The 17,723-nt window shown below is 44.3% G+C and overlaps 1 long non-coding RNA gene across 1 annotated transcript in view; it reads left to right on the top strand.

Moving 5' to 3' along the window:
• Positions 1–17,723, top strand: part of LOC121039776 (uncharacterized) — a 96,093-nt gene that overhangs the window by 7,211 nt on the left and 71,159 nt on the right. Inside the window, exon 2 of the long non-coding RNA XR_005794978.1 lies at positions 1,414–1,520. This is a non-coding gene — a long non-coding RNA (uncharacterized LOC121039776). The remainder of the gene's footprint in view (positions 1–1,413; positions 1,521–17,723) is intronic.

Consider the following 17,723-nt stretch of genomic DNA (forward strand, 5'->3'; position numbering starts at 1 on the left):
TTCAGCTTACGATTTAGAAGGGGAGACCAAAGTGGCTTTGGGTTATAGAACTCTGGGCTCTTGAAGTGAGACTCTTTGATGTTTCTGCCACAGAGGGAAAACTCTGTGAGACAGGATGGTATCTGGCAGTGTAGACACCCAAACGTTTATTGGCCGAAGAATCATAAGACCATTGTTTGGGCCCCAGGGTAGCCCATTGACAAGACATGAGCCCAGGCGGCTCTCTTGGTGATGAAATTTGCTGTAGTGTGGGCTGGAGGCAAGAACAGTTTCTGGATTCGAGATCTTCCCCGGTATCTCATAACACCCTCGGGACCTCAGCCTCCCACCTGGGAGACAAGAGACTCAGATGATGAGCCAGGTTTTTCGTGGTCATTGAGGGAGTCACAGACTAACTCATCCCATGCTGGTAGGAGACAAGCGGATGTAATCTAGAAAATGCTGGGATTGATTGAGAAATACAACCTAGGCCTTGCACAGAGAACAATTTAAGGAGAAATTAGAATATAATACATGTGACTTTTAAAACTTGAAAGAGAACGTAAGCTCATTTTCTCTTGAATCATAAAGTGTTTCAGGGCCTGAGAACTGCTCCCATCCGTTTCTTTTTTTTTTTTTTAATGTTTTATTTATTTTTAAGACAGAGACAGAGCACGAGTGGGGACGGGGCAGAGAGAGAGGGAGACACAGAATCGGAAGCAGGCTCCAGGCTCTGAGCTGTCAGCACAGAGCCCAACACGGGGCTCACACTCACGAACTGTGAGATCATGACCTGAGCCGAAGTCAGACGCTCAACCGACTGAGCCACCCAGGCGCCCTGCTCCCATCCATTTCTGAAAGACCCAGCACCAAGCGCTCCACTTGGTTAAGCCTTTTCCTCCCATGTATAGAACCTAGATCTTAACAGCATTTTCATTATCATCCAAGCCTCAGTGAAGGAAAAACCGAAGCGGCATTTCCAAGTTGACACAGCTCGTTAAATGGAAAGCCAGGAAGAAAGCTCAATGCTGCCTCGTCTCAGGCCCTTTTGTACCTTGTGTCCGTGTGTAACCTTTGTTATGCTGTGCCGTGGGCCTGGCACTGTTCTGGATGCTAAAGATAGAGCAGCGGGCAAGAGCTAGGGAGCTCTCATCTTGGGGGGAAGACAGAACACAAAGGAACGAGAGCACTCCAGGTGGGCACAGGTAGTATGAAGAAAGCAAATTACAAGAAGGTGATACTATAAATCAAAGGGCCAGGCAGGAGTGGGTGGTTTCGACTTGACATCGTCAAAGGCCTCTCTCTGAGTAGATGCTCTTTAGCTGTTCACCGGTGGATTCGTAGACTTACTCAGAAGCCACTTAGGAAACACTGCCGTCCAACACTGGCAGGAGCTGTGCTGTTCTAACCTGTGGAATGTTGTGATTTTTCTAGACACCGTCTGAGCTGAGGCCCGCGTGATGAGAAGTTGCCAACCGCTTGGTTACTCGGGAAAGAGTCGTCCACGCAGAGGGAACAGCGGCCAGAGCAGGGGCCCAGAGGTGAGCACAGTGAAGAGACAAAGTCTGGTGTGGCTGCGGTTCGGGGACCAAGAGAGAGAGTGACACGTGGTGAGGTCAGAAAGGCCGGCAGCGTCCAGAACTGCAGAGGCCTGCAAGCTATGGCAAGGAGGTTGGATTTTATTCTGTTATGCAGTCTAGGGATTTTGGAAGGCCTTGAACAGGGTAGTCACAGGATCCACTGTGTGTTTTTAAAAGCTTGCTCTGGCCGTTGTGTGGATGGTGGATGGGAAGGGGCGATGTGGAACCGGGACGTTGGAGGGAGAGTGCGGGCAGAGAGGAGGGTGGCGTGGACCAGGGAGGCAGAAACGGAGATGCAGATACGTGAAAGCTTTAGGACGTTCGTTGGAGGTGGTGCCGACAGGACCTGCCAACCGAACGTGAAGGAAAGGAGAACTCAAGGAAGCCAGCAACTGTCGAGGCTTGGGGGACAAACAGTCGCTTTGGTGGGGACTGCCAGGTCCGGCAGCTACAGCAACTTTAGGCGGCCCATTAGTCATCTATTTCTTAACATTCTCTCATTTAGCCTAACGTTTGCCTCTATTTGTCTGAATTAAATGAATTTCCGATGTCATGCTCTAGAAACTCTGCTCAGCTTCCTGCCTGTGACTCGTGGACAGGTATTGGTCATTCCTTAATAGCAGCAATGATGTAATAGACTCAGGAAGCTGTGCCCATTTCCCACTGTGAGATGCCCCTCCTGGTCTCTGGTTGTGCCCGGCTTTTCTCTCCCTGTATAGCCCACCATGGGGCATCTATCATGCAGGTGGAGAGGAAGCAAGAGGGCCAGATAGACCAAGAAGACCCACAGGCGGAGAGACAGCTGGGTCATGGACGCCAGCACGTGACCCGCAGGGACCTGGATTGGGTGGTCAGAATTTGGCCTTTTTTCTATTTATGTTGAAGCAAACAGTGCATAGTCAAAGAAAAGAGACTATATGGGATGAGATGATTAGTGAGGAGAAACTTGAAGTGAGGGAAGAAAGCCAGCAGCTGAATGCCTTTCGGGAAAGAGGGGAGGGGATCAGGAGTCCCTGCGCATCCAGTGGGGAGAACCCAGAGCCGAGATCGTTGCCTCGAGGACCAGCAATTGGGAGAACTTGCGTCGATGGACGATACAGGTTAGGACTGTGAAGAGATGTGGGCTTCCCAGGTAGGCAGGTAGCAGAGACCTGGGCTGGAGGCGGAGGGTAGATTTCAAGGAGTGAACAAAGCAGCCCAGCTTTGTTCATCTGTAGTTTTTTCGGCGCCAACTAGAGCAGTCTCTAAAGGCAACTGATCCGAATGCACAAGACCGTATCTGTGGTTTTTCCTCGCTGGTGTTCTTAGTATCATCACAAAGCTGAAAGTTAGCACCTACTCATTAATTTCAATTTGTGAAATGGTAGAGAGCATGGGCAGTGGGGTTAGGGAGCCTGGGTTTGAATCCTGACACTGCCAGCTACAAGCTGTGAATCTGGCCATGTTACTTAAATCCCCTGTGTCTCATTTACCTCATCTTTAAAGTGGGGCAGGGATGGCCCTTGCCACATAGGCTGTTGTCAGGATAAAAGGAGTTAATACGTGTTGAGCCCTTGAAGTAATTCCTGGCACATATTGAGCCCATTGAAATACCATTTCCTAGAGGAAAAGGAACAGAGGAGAAAACGGGGCAATACACTGTAGCCTCTTAGCCGCCCCGCCCCCCTCCGCCTCCTTGTGAGGTGAGGACGAAGCCACGGTGAACCACAGGTGACTTTCATCACGTCATTTTGGCATTCTGGGCCTCCTGCCCAAAGTGGAATACCCACAGCTTTGTCTCTCTGCTACGTTGGAGGAAGGGGAGGGTGGCTACGTTAGTCATTTACACAGCATGTGCAAAATACAACAGCGGTGGCACCCTGTCCACCTGTGCCTCCCAAAAGCATGGCTAAGCCGTTCACCAATCCTGAGACCTAGGCAGGTGGTGGGATCCCTTGAAACGCCTCTGAGAAATAGCCAGAGGCTTTATGGATTGAGAGCTTTGGGAAGAAATCCTGCAGGAGAAACCTCCCATGCCTGACTTTTCCCACTCTTCCCTTCAGTTTATGCCATGTCTCTCCTGAGGAAACAAACTTTAAAGATTATTTTTACTATAATAAGCCAAATTATCAATTCACGAAGGAAAGCAGTCCCTTTCTAATTAGCAACTGTTCACTCCCTCAGCCAAGTAATTGATATCTGATTATTTTCGCCTGGTGGGTGTTGATGGAGAGGGAGTGATTTCCCCTTAGGCTGGACCAGCATCGTGAGCAGCTTCCAGATGGTGGCTTAAGAAACAAAAAAGAACGTACAGGGTAGGCTCACTGGGAGAACGTGTCCCCAGACGAGCCCACCTGAGAAAACGGGAACGGGCCAGACATCCCCACTGGTTCAGAGCAGAGACCATCCCTGGTCACCTGTCAGTCTTCTTGCCGGGAGTCTGTATCTCCACATTAACTTCTATGACTTCGAAAAACTCTCCAGGTCTAGATCCAGAACCCACTGAAGCTACTTTCCCCTTGGCAAAAAGAAACGAGGTAGTGATTTCTTTCCCCTCCTGATAGCAGAAGTAATGACAGTAACAATGAGCGTTGCTTAAAAAGCCTATCTTTAATGATTGACTGAGTGCTTCATTTCATTCAGTTTCATGACCTTGATAGTTAAATAGTTACTTAATGAAGGATTTGTAAGTGCTGTTTCTTCATATTCAGGAAGCTCGGGGGAAAGTATCCTTCAGATGCCCATCTCCAGAGTGAAGTGGAGATAATCTCTGAACAGCCCTTTGGATTATTAGGAAGTCTAATCACAGTCCAGGGACATGGGATTTCAGCACAAGCCTTGAACAAAGCAGTGGATTATGCAGCTAATTATCATCTCACGTGCAAATAAATTCAAGGCGTTCAAATCAGCTTCTGTTCAAAATTGCTGTTTGTTTAACTTAAATAATACCATAAGACTTATTGATTTAAACATCCTATTTTCTAGAAAAGCCTCCGTAGAAATAAAGCCCCGCTTGTCAAGTGAATACCGAGACTAAGAAACATCAAAGGCACACCTTGCCATATGAGATATTTTCTTGGATGAAAAACACATTTGTAGTTTTTTAGAGCTGAAAGGTGATGACCTTTTGGTCCAACCCAGAGAGGTTAAGACCCTGTGCGCCCTAGATCACACAGTTAGTTATGGGCAGTCCCAGAACACGAAAACAAGTTTTCTGGACTGTGGATTCAGGGTTCTTTCTATTTTACTAAGCTGCCTCCTAGGGAACACATTGGAATCACTTGAGTTTAAAAAGTCAACAGAAATATTCAACTTGCTTTACACTTGAGATAGGCATCAAGGAAGAAAAGCCTCTGCCGCTCAGAACCTCACCCCAGATTCCAGGATGGAGCCACTGTTTCAGAATGGGGAGAGGGGGCAGGCAGCCATTTTGGCAAGTCTGGGAGACAAGCTGGCAATGGCTCTAGAAGGTCCTAGTGACCATGAGGGTTTCAGGAAATACTGCTGGCCTTTGACCCACAGATTACAGGAACTGAGTGACAATGTGGAGACCATTCCTTTGGTAGAGCACAAGAGAGGGGAGATGTGTTCTCTTCACGAGGGGAAATCCATAGAAATGTGAGCTCTGTGGGTGTTTTTGTTTAACCACATAGCAAATATTGACTGAGTATTTACTATGTAGAATGCATTGCATCTTTTCATGAAAAGTACTATAGAAGGAGGTAGGGGTGGCTACAGGCAGGGATTTGAGAATAGGGATTGTGGTTAGTATAAAATTCACTTTCCTTAGGGTTCCAGGTCAGGTGCAACACTGGACTCAAAATGAAAATAGGACCACGGCACCTGGTCTTGATGTAACTAAGAGACAAGAGTCTCTTTCCTTTATGTTTTCAATTATATATAAATCACTGAAAAGGAGGAGGAAGGAGCGTGTCATCTATTGCTTAGAATTCCCAGCAACTTCTGGAAATATTCTGCATTCTGTGTGTACTAGACTCAGAGTAAATATTTGTTGAGCAATGATAATGGATTGGTGAACGAATGATTAGCGACATCGTACTTATTTTGACCCTTTGAGGAATTGTGTTGGGTTGGATAATTTTTCCAGTTAACTAAGACTTCTTTCTATAAATGTGAAAATGTGTTTGAACCATGCCATGTGGACATATTTTTAGTGCATCGGTCATGTTTCTTCTTCAGTATATTTTCCTGAACATAATTTTAACTCTTCTGGGAAGTAGCATTAGTTATTTTGCTGTGTGCAACTGTGACTTCGGGGGTCTTGAAATGTGAGCTGTTGGGACCCACCACCACGACCACCACTAGATAGTGATTTTGTTACTCCATCGTTCTTCTGTCTCCTTCCTTCCCTTACTCATCATCATGCATGTGTGCCTACCATGAACCACACATACTTTCGGTACCTGGAAACAACAGTGAACAAGACAGAGGTGGTTGCTTCCCTTACAGAGCTTCCTGTCTAATCTGGAATTCAAACAAACCAAGCAAATACTTCAAGTCCTGGGCAAACTCTATGAAGATAACTGCTAATATAGAGAATATTAGAGAAGTGGGATTCCTACAGTGGGGTGACCTGTGAAGGTCTTGCTGCAGAGGTGGACGATAAGCCATGTCCTGAAGGAGGAGGAAAGCCAACCACGGGGAGAACCGCCATGGGGTCGTTCCTTGCAGCAACCCTTTCCACCCACCTCTCCCTCACTCTCATTGCTGAAGTCTGCCAGAAAATACCAGAAACACATGTTTGTTAAATCATTAATCTCATGTTCACAAAAAACAGACATGTTGCTCTTAAGGGAATTTCAGTCCTTTCTTAGATGAAAATATATAATTTTTAGGACAGGTATTTTATTCACTCTGCGTTTCGCTTTGGAAAGGCATGCAAAGCACTGAGCACCAGGGGGAATAAGAAATGAATAATACATGATCCCCTCTACGTTAGGAATTGTATTAGTCAAGAAAAGCTAGGTGATATGGCAATAACAAGAAATCCCCAAATCTCCACGGCCTGGTGTACTAGTGGTTTATTCCTCACTCACACAATCTCCAGGGAGGATAGGCAGCTCTCCCATAGGTAGCTGTCTTACGAGCAATCGCTTAGGGATCCAGGCTCCTTTTAGCCTGTGATTCTGGCCTTGATCCACAGAAGGTCAAAACAGGACTGGAGGCTCATCAGGTATTATTAAAGACTAGCTTTCTAAAGACCTTCCTGGAAGACGCTTATATTTCTACCCAAGTCCATCAGTCAGAACCCAAACACATAACCTCAAACTAACTTCAAGGGAAACTGGGTGAGGTCTCCCTGTGTGCCCAGAAAGAAGAAATAGGGTTGATGAAGATACAGCTGATCTCCTGTCTAGGAATTTAGTGGCCCAGATTGACCAGAAGACACTTAGGGGACAACTGTCAAAAGCATTAAACAGAAGTGGAAACACAGAGGGGAGCCCATAAAGATGAGATTGATTCATTCTGATTAATCAACACAGGATAAGCAAAGTCTGCTAGAGGAACTGAGTTTGTTCAGGGTCTTAAATGATGACTAGGTATCATCAAAATGGTCGAAATAAAGCAGTGAGTTTAGACAAGGCACAGAAATGTGAAAGTTCGTACCTTCAGAAACACCAAGGGATCTGGCAAGACTGGAGGCAACAAGACTGGAGGGGGAAGAGAAACTAGATTCCCAAGGGTCTTGGATGTTTGGGTGAATAGTTTGCATTTTGTTCCACAGACAAAAGGATGCCATGAAACCTTTTTGAATAGGTAGTAACATAATCAGATTTATGTTATTAAAAGAGATGTTTTCTTTTCCATGTATTTGATTGTTGGCTGAGGTCAGTGGACATCTAAATGACAGATAATGACTCTTCAGTTTCTGCAAGAGTAACACAGGAGAATCAAATGTCTCTATATGACCCACTTTACTGAACTGAGCCAACCCCCTACTGATGGAACTATAATGGGTAAGGGGAGTTGCAGGAGGCATCACTTGTCAGCCTGGCAGAGAACTCTGTCCAAGTGCTGTTGGGAGAACCAGAGCAACTGGAAACTCCACGGTGTAGCTCAGAACCCCAAAATTAGATTTCAGGCAGTTGCAGTGACTCTTTTTGTATGTCGTCTTTGGCATAGCCTTCAACTTGTTTCTCATCAGCTGATGACAGCCTGTAGCTTAATCTTTAACCTAAGAGACAAATATCCATTTCTTCGTGGATTCTCAGTCCTATTGCTGCCCTGAAATATTGATAGTTACATGCACTTCTCTATGACAGCACTTTCCAAACGCATGGAGATTTAGTTGGAGTCCTAACATAGATGAAGTTTCCCTAGTTTCTTTGCAGCTCTTCAACAGAGGTCCCAGCCAATCCCTTTCAGACCCATTTCCCCAATCAAAAGAACGGGTAGAAAACACAGAAACATGAAAATCTTGACTTTTATGTGATCTGTCTTCAGAGACGTTTAAACACACTTCACTTGAGTAGAAGTTGCTGTCGGTCGTCAATCCAAAGGCCGGTCCTTTCCTTACTCCTTGCTGTCAGAGCCCTGGTTTTGTCCAGCTGGCCACTTCTTCCTAACCTGACTCAGGAGCAAACCCAAACTAGTCTGATATAATGACAAAAACTGGACCTCTTGTTAGTGATGGGCTTAAGGTTGACCCAGTTCTGCCCGATGAGGTGTAAGTACAGGCCTACGTGGGGACTTCTTGGAAATAGCACCTTGATTATTTTCCTTCAGTTTTATTGAGATATAATTGACATTCAGTGCTATATAAGTTTAAATGCTCAGCACAATGACCTGACTCACATATATGGCAAAGTAATTACAATAAGTTTAGGTAACATCTATCTTCTCATACAGATACCAAAAAAAAATGTGTTTTCTTCCCTTATGAGCAGCACTTTTAGGATCTACTCTCTCAATAACTTTCAAACACATCATACAACAGTGTTAACTATAGTCGTAATGTTGTACATGACCCCAGTACTTGTTTATCTTATATCTGGAAGTTTATACCTTTGACCACCTTTGTGTCAAGTCCCCCCCCCCCCCCACACCCTGCCTCTGGTAACCACAAATCTGATCTCTTCTTCTATGAGTCTGGGGTTTTTATCTGCTTGTTTGTTTTTTAAATTCCACATATGAGTGAGATCATATAGTATTTACCTATCTCTGTCTGACTTATTTCACTTAGCTCAATGTCCTCAAGGTCCATCCATGTTGTTGCAAATCGCAAGATTTCCTTCTTTTTGTGGCTGAACACCATTTCACTACATAGCTAACTACCTAAACAGACAAATAAATGAATATTATATACATATTCATTATGTATATATGGATATATCTGTTATGTATATTGTTTTCTTCACCCATTCATCTGTCAATGGACTGTCAATGGAAACTTAGGTTATTTCCATGTCTTGGTGTTCTAAATAGCGCTACAACAAACATAGGGGTGCAGATATCTCCTCGACACAGTGATTTCATTTCTTTTGGATATATACCCAGAAGTGAGATTGCTGGATTATATGGCAGTTCTTTTTTTAATTTTTTGAGGACCCTCCATCTTGGTTTTCATAGTGGCTGCAGCATTTTACATCCCCACCAACAGTGCATAAGGGTCCCCTCTCCTTCACAGCCTCGCCAGCATTTGTCGTGTCTTGTCTTTTTTGATAATAAGCATTCTACTAGGTGTGAGGTGGTACCTCATTGTGGTTTTGATTTGCGTTTCCCTGATGATCAGTGATGGTGAGCACCTTTCATGTGCCTGTTGGCCATATGTATGTCTTCTTCGGAAAAATGTCTATTCAGGTCCTTTGCCCATTTTTTATTGGATTATTTTGATTTCTGCTGTTGAGTTATAGGAGTTCTTTATATATTTTGGATATCAACCCTTTACACATACATGGTTCGCAAATATTTTCTCTCATTCTCTAGGTTGTCTTTTCATTTGCCGATCATTTCTTTTGTTGTACAGAAGCTTTTTAGTTTGATGTCCGCGTGTTTATTTTTTATTTCATCACTTGTGCTTTAGATGGCATATCCAAAAAATCATTTCTAGGGTCCATGCGAAGGAGCTTTTTTCCTACGTTTTCTTGTCACTTTGATTTGGAAGAGCGGTAATACCGATCGTTTCTCTTCTTCAATCGGCTGCTGTTGTGTCTGGATGTGACTCCTGGAATAGCAGTCGCCCCCTTACAGCCCCAGGGAAGCCCAGCTGAAGCAATGCCAGTGCCCTGAGAATGGCAGAGCAAGACGACAGGAAGAACATAGGACTCTGGTGGCATTGTGAAGTCATCCACTTTACCGTGCTTATAGGTGTTCTTTACCAAGACTTCTTTTCCATGAGATAATCCATTTTCTTTACTTTTCTAAGCTGGTCACATTGGAGTTTCCTATTCTTTGCAGTAGAAGCACTCTAATCAATAACAATGATAATTTTTTATTATTACTCACCATCCCAGTGAGGAAAGCAGACGGTCAAAGCAGAGCTCCCACATTACAAATGTCTAGGCCATAACGTGATCAGCGCCCCTGGAGCTGTACAAAGCAGGGTCCCGGAAGCAGGCAGGGAGCAAACAGATTCATCTGGGTCACAGAGAGGATTAGTAAGAAAACCAGGGAGAGTCCAGCCAAGATGGAGGCCCCTTAAAGTTTGGCTGGAGTGTGGAGCCAGGCACGCCTGCCTCTGGTTCTTTTTGTCTATAGACTTCAGCCATTTCCCTTAGCATCACAAAGCTTCAGCTTTTCTCATCTGTACAATACGCACCTTGCAGATTATTGTAAGAATACAAAATCACTCCCGGCAAATCATCTAATGTAGTGATTGCAGTGCATACAAGATGGGTATTCAGCAACGGGAAGCTTTTAACTAGAGCAACGATTCACAGACATTTCAGCCTCAGATCTTTGATGGCAATGAAGAACCTCTGGGCCATTTACCTTTCTATTGTCACATGAGACCACAAATTCATAGGACAGAAGGGAAGGGTAGTGTGTTCCATGGAAGAGACACAATTCACAGCCAAGGGCAGCTAGTGAATAATTTCTGCCTGACCTCCGCATCCATACAGCTCCGTCTCATATATATGGATCAGGAAGGATCTTGGGACCATACCTGAGACCTTAGTGTAGTAAGGTGTATAACATGTTGATTTTGATATACTTATATATTACAAAATTATTGCTACCATAGAATTAATTAATACCTCCATCATGCCACATAATTTCTCTGTTGTGGTAAAAACATTGAAGATCTACTCTCTTACAAACTTTCAAATACATAATACAGAATTATTAACTAAAATCACCATGCTCTACATTAAATCCCTAGAGCTTATTCATCTTATAATTGGAAGTTTGTAACCTTTGACCAATATCTCTCCATTCCCCCCCCATTCCCACCCAGCCCTTGATAACCACTATTCTATTCTCTATTTCCTAAGAGTTCAGCTATTTTAGACTCCACATACAAGTGAAATCATACAGTATTTGTCTTTCTCTGTCTTATTTCACTTAGCAAAATGCCCTACATGTCCATCCATGTTGTCGTAAATGGCAGGGTTTCCCTTTTTTCATGGCCAAATAATATTCCGTCACACACACACACACACACACACACACACACACACACACACACACCAATATCTTCTTTATCCATTCATCCATTGACAGACATGAATATTGTCTCTGTATTGTGAATAATGCTGCAACAAACATATGAGTAAACTATAGTAATCCTATTTTCATTTCCTTTGGATATATATATCCTTTGGATATATACCCAGAAGTAGGATTGCTGGGTCATATAGTAGTTCTACTTTTAACCTTCTGAGGAGCCTCCATACTGTTTTCCAGAGTTACTGCACCAATTTAAATTCCCACCAACAGCCCTGAGAACCCATTTTTAAAGCTATATTGCCACCTACAAACTTAGAGCAAAACTCAGTTTGTAAGAGTCATTTCAACTGAGTGCTGTGCTACACACTCCCCATTAATTTTTTTTCATAACTACTTGTTAGCCTCCAGTTTGAGAGAAGGAGAATAAAAAGACCCTGGAATGTTCTTGCTTGGAATGAGAATTGCTCATTAGAACCCCATTTTGTTATAATTGTACAATTCATTATGCTGAGCACTTCATTAGACGCATTGTAAAAATTCTGACAACTTGAATATGTTACATGGAATCTCAAAATGAATCTGATTTAGAGCTTCACTGTTTCTTGAGGGCATTTGCTAATTAATAGAAGTCTGAGAAGCCAGAGGAGTGAGAGTCTCCATATTTTCTTCTAGGGGTCATTATTAGAGATGTGCTTAAAACAACATAGTTTTGAAATAGGAAGCTTTCTTTACAACAGAAAGAAAAAAATAGCCCATAAGCCCGAAATGGTCACAATGAGGCCACATCTGTCTTTACAAATACAAATAGCTCAGAATGGTTTGAAGTTAATACCAAACCAAATCTTTTCATAGTGCGGTGCGGGACTTTTGGGGGAAAGATAGATTGAACATTTTCATTTATTTCCCTGTCCTCTTGAAAGCCTTTGGGGGGCATGAAAGGGGTAGAAACCCATAAGGTCAGAGGAAATTAAGCAGCTGACAGGAACAACAGAATCCTGGATGCTGGAAGCTGGAAAACAAGGGCAGTTGGGTTTGTAAGCCCAAGAAAGGGGAATCTGATGCTGGCAGACTGGGAAGTGAGAAGCAAACCTACTGTCCCTCGCACCCGTCCCCCCAAAACTGGGGATCTGGTAACTGGGGAGTAATGGTGGGGCTCTAAAAGCATCAGCTGACGGTCTGCTTAGGGAGCATTTAGATCCCCAGATCTCTTCTTCCACATTGCCCAGCTGAGGGACTATCCCTCCCCACACTGGCACAGGTCGAGAGGTGTCTACCTTTGGGGAGTGTGAAACAGAGAGCCTCTGGACTGGAAGACTCCAGAAGTAGCTTTGGCAAGAACACCACAATAAAAGAGGCGGGTCAAATGGCCATTTACATATCTAATGATGAGATCCTCCCTCCTGGCCCTCTTAGGCTAAGGAAGTACTGGAGCCAGGCCTGGACCCTGAGCATGAGATTGGGAGGCCCTTGTCTGAGGAACCTGGCCAGCCCAAAGAGAAATACCTCAGGATAATCTTGGAAAGTCCCCAAGAAAACAACCAGTCAGATCAGTGGTTCACCACCACCTAGGCACCTGATAAAGATGCAAAATCTTGGGGGGCACCTGGGTGGCGCAGTCGGTTAAGCGTCCGACTTCAGCCAGGTCACGATCTCACGGTCCGTGAGTTTGAGCCCCGCGTCAGGCTCTGGGCTGATGGCTCAGAGCCTGGAGCCTGTTTCCGATTCTGTGTCTCCCTCTCTCTCTGCCCCTCCCCCGTTCATGCTCTGTCTCTCTCTGTCCCAAAAATAAATAAACGTTGAAAAAAAATTTTTTTAAAAAGATGCAAAATCTTGGGACCCCTGGGTGGCTCAGTCAGTTAAGTGTCGGGCTTTGGCTCAGGTCATGATCTCACAGGTTGTGAGTCCGAGCCCCACATCAGACTCTGTGCTGAAATTGTGTAGCCTGCTTGGGATCTTCTCTCTACTTCTCTCTCTGCTCCTTCCCAGTGAGTGCTCTTGCTCTCTCAAAAATAAATAAATAAACTTAAAAAAAATTTTTTTCATGCAAATTCTTGCACCCTACTCCAGACTTAACAGAATCAGAACCACTAGGGGTGGGGCCCTGAAATCTTAAGACCCTCAAGTACGCACTGAAGTTGAGAACAGCTGCTCTTTAGCAAATTTCATTGTGGATGCAGTTTCCCTTCCTTATAAACATGGACAGTCAAGGATGGGCATATATCAGAAGAAAGACGGAGATGCAAATAAACTGGAAGAAATAACAGTCTTTGAGGAAAAAGAGTCCATGTGGGAAAACTCCAACTGGGGAAAGAACTAACATGAATACTCTTGGAGAGGTAAGAAAAAAATATTTCATCTGTGAAACAGGAAGAGGTAGCTTTTTTTTTAAAGGAGTCCTTTAGGAAACAACAAATATAGGCTTTTAAAAATTTAACAATATGATAGTAGAAATGAAGGATTCAACAAAAAAAAAAGAAAAAGTAAAGCCAAAAGACAAAGAAAATAGGAAGAAGAAAGAAAAATCTAAGGATTAGTGTAGGAGAGTCGTTGAAAATTGCTGGCCTAGGAAGATGAACATCCAACTAATAATAAAAAAAAAATCCAGACGAAGAAGGCAGAGAGAGGAAATACTCAATGAAATAACTGACAGATGTTTCCCAGCATTGAAGAATATAGATTCCCAGACGGAAAGGGCCCACCTGATGCCAGGCCAGTAGGTAAAGATAGATTCTTATCAAGACACATCATTGTCAGATTTCGGAAGTTGGGAATAAAGAGAAGATCCTCAAGAACTAGACACTCACTAAGTATTAAGAAACAAAACTTCTTGGGGTGCCTGGGTGGCTCAGTCAGGTGCCCATCTGACTCTTCATTCCAGCTCCGTCACAATCTCAGGGTTTGTGGGTTCGAGCCCCGCATCAGGCTTTGCACTCACGGCACATGGAGCCCCCTTGGAATTCTCTCCCTCCCCTCTCTCTGCCCCTCCCCCTACTCACACGTGCACTTTCTCTGTCCCTCTCTCAAAATAAATAAATAAACTTAAAAAACAAAAAAGAAACAGAATGTCTCTAAACTTCTCAGGAGCAACAGGGGATCCTGGAGGACATTGGAGCAAGGTTTCGAGAGCCTTAAGGAGGTGATTTCCAAAGTAGAATTCCGTACCCTGGTAGACAACTGATCAAATGTAGGGAGAGAAAAACCATAACCAAATGTATGAAGGCAGAATAAAGACACTTAAAAACAGGCTACGTTTTCTAAGCTCTTGGGTCAAGATGTTACCTTTTGTAGAAAGAATTGGATAGTGGTCGCTGTCGAAGTACCAACTCTCTTTCACAGACGCTTCTCAGAGAAGTGCGTAAAGCAGGGCCTTTGTGATGAGTGCTGTTTTGTCCCTGTACATCTGTTGTCACCTCTCTTCCATCTGTACCCCACCTGCGACCAGAGAGTTCTCTTCCCTGACGACTTGTCTCTCCAGCCTTCCCCTACATCCTGAAGATAGTCAGCAAACTGTTTTGTTCTCAGTGAGGCTTCATCTGGTTTCAGCTCTGGAAGCCAGGAGGGACATGAAGTAGAAACATGGATGAGGGCAGTAAGGAGGCCAGCCCTGGGGTCTTACCTTAAAGCTGCATTTGAAAAAACAGATTTCATATTACTCCACCTAGAAATTTTCAAGGGGCGCCTGGGTGGCTCAGTCGGTTAAGCGTCTGGCTTCGGCTCAAGTCATGATCTCATGGTTCGGGAGATCGAGCCCTGCTTTGGGCTCTGTGCTGACAGTGTTGAGCCTGCTTGGGATTCTCTCGCTACCCCCCCCCCCATCCCGCCTCTGTCCCTCCCTTACTCATGCTTTCTCTCTCTCAAAATAAATAAATGGATAAGCTTCCAACAATGTATTAAAAAATTTTTCAAGATGATTTCATTTACTCTAAACAAGGTTAAGAAAATATTAGTTGTCCCTATCAAATGTTATTTTTATCATTTGTATTTGGGGTGGATGGAAGAAGTGATGGAGTCTGGGGCTGCGGGCCCTCTGTCAGCGCCCACTGCCCTTATATCCTGGGATGATGGCGGGATCCCAGACGGTTTTCACAATAGGTGACCCTGGAGGCTGTTTGGATGTGCCTTCTTGTTCCCAGAAGTGAATCACCTCAGGTCTGGCCAGTTTGAAGTCTGTCTCGGTGAAACTTCCCCATAGAAGCTGCTCCCATCACCTGCCCGGCGGGGCTCCTTAGGGCCCGATTCCGGCAACACTGTTTTTCAAAGAACCATTCTTTATTAAAGAGATTTATTCAAAGATCCCTAGGTTCCCCAGGGCAGGTATTCTGGGTAATAGCACAGTGACATACTCCTTTCTTTCTCAGCTTCATTGGTCTGAACTTGACCATAGGGCCCAGATCCACTGTCTTTCCAGTGAGCTTCTGGTATAGTGGGGTGGTTGAGAGCCTAAGCCTTGGGGTAAGATAAAAATGGGTTCAAATCCCAGCCCTGCAAGCTGTGGCATGGGACAAATTAACCCATCTCAACCAGTGGTTGTAAGGATCAAGAGAGATCATGTATGCAGGGGTTAAGCACATTAAATCCTCAATCAGTGATAGATCATTAATAGCATTAACTAAGGACACTGTAAAATTTCCTCCTAGGAAAGAGCATTGCAGAAATAGTCCCTCTCAGTTGAGGTATTTAGGAAACGAGACAAGAATCCCTAAAATTCCCTCATTTATATTCTCACCTTCTCCTCTCCTTGCTGTCTCCCCCACCCCCGTTGGGCTGGGGTCACATCTACAATCTCAATCAAGTTCAATCTTATCATCAGTTCTAAATACCCCGTAGCCTGAATTATAAGAAAACTGGTACATTAGATGGTTCAAGAAAATTTAAAAGAGAAAGTGAGGACTGGGTGTTGTATGTAAGCCATGAACCGTGGGAATCTACCCCCAAAACCAAGAGCACACTACACACAGTACGTTAGCCAATTTGACAATACATTATATTAAAAAAAAAAACCAACAGCAACAACAATGCAAGGGGAAAAAAAAAAAGAAAGTGAAACACAATATAAAGCTTCCCCCTTTTTTTCGAAAAGTGTTTCCCTAAGACGTGTCTAGCTTTTGCCAGTAGGTAGAGTGATAATAATGATGGCAGGCAGTGTAAGCTGAGGGCTTTGTACGTGCCGAGGTCTTTCCCAAGTTTATTTTCGCAAGTTTTACTAAGATTGTCTTATTTAACCCTCACGGGAATCCTGGGAGAGAAATACATTTGTTATTCTCTTTCTGCAGATTTTAAGAAACCTGGGGCTCGCAGATGCGAACTAACTTAGGAGGAAGCAGACAACTGCTCAGGAAATGGAAGGGTATCCAGACAGCTGGGGTTCCTGAAAGGGTAGCAGTCATTCTCACACAGTAGGGACTGTCACTGACCCCACCTTTCTCATCTTGAATTGTTTCTAGGAAAAGTGTGGGTGATAGTTTTCTTCTTAGCTCCATGTAGCTAGCAGAGAACCTTCTATATGCTCAGGGATATTTCTCTATCCTTTGCCTCAATATACAGAGTTGTGGAACGGGAGCTGGTTCGTGGAGACTTTGAGACAGGCTGCCAGAGCTCAGGACTCCAACTCAGCTCTGTTCATTTCCCCATGTTCCAAATCCTTCCAAGGAAACAACCGGATCTCAGGTTCTCTTGTCTTCCCCAAAGGTGCTGCATAGCAAAAGCAATTATTCCAGCCCCGCCAGCCACGTTCACTTCCACGTTCATGTTTGGTTGGTTTCCATCAATTTTCAGTTCCTTCTTTGTAAAGTTATTCCCAACGGGTACATCAGGAAGAAGTCTGGACTAGATGATCTTCAAAGTCCCAACTAACTTGGCAAGTCTGTTATTCAACTCAATGTTATATAAAAGATAAAGGTATGCATCACAAGTTTTAAGAGAATCCAGAAATGCCATTGCATATTAGTGCTTTCTTGGAATCCCTTTCAGGCATTGACAGTTGGCAGGTCACATTTCCACTAGGCTGTGGAGAAATCAGAACGGAAATGACCTTGTGATGGCCGCAATCGGGCCATTTTGTGGTCAGCTGAGAACTCCCTTTGTTGCCGTCATCTTGCCCAGCCCTGAAGGGTCCATGCAGACTGGCTGGGGATAGGACCACCCTCAGCGGGAACATTATGTGTGGCGCCTGAACTTAGAAATCAAACCCACTGGGCTTCAAGTCTCAGCTGACTCACATTGTCACCTAACCTCAGTTTTTTGTTTTTTGGCTTTTGGTTTTAATCTGAAACATGGAGGTAACGCCATTCTCTTTGAAAGGGCTATGGTGGGAATGGAATGATCCATGTATGGGCCAACAGCTGGCGTAATGCCCATCTTGTGGTAAATACTGCATCACTGGTAACTGTTAGTTATCCATGGCTAACAGAGTCCAACTGCCCTGCCTGTTGTTAAGGCTCCCAGCATCCAGTGCAGGGTAGAGGGGCCACTCTTATGGACATTGAGACTTGGATTTTATCAGCAGTGACCACCATGGATTTGTAAGAACCAAAATGGGAGTACTTAGAGCTATCC

This window comes from Herpailurus yagouaroundi, unplaced genomic scaffold (assembly GCF_014898765.1).
Source record: "Herpailurus yagouaroundi ecotype Mexico unplaced genomic scaffold, PumYag 181, whole genome shotgun sequence".
NCBI lineage: Eukaryota > Metazoa > Chordata > Mammalia > Carnivora > Felidae > Herpailurus > Herpailurus yagouaroundi.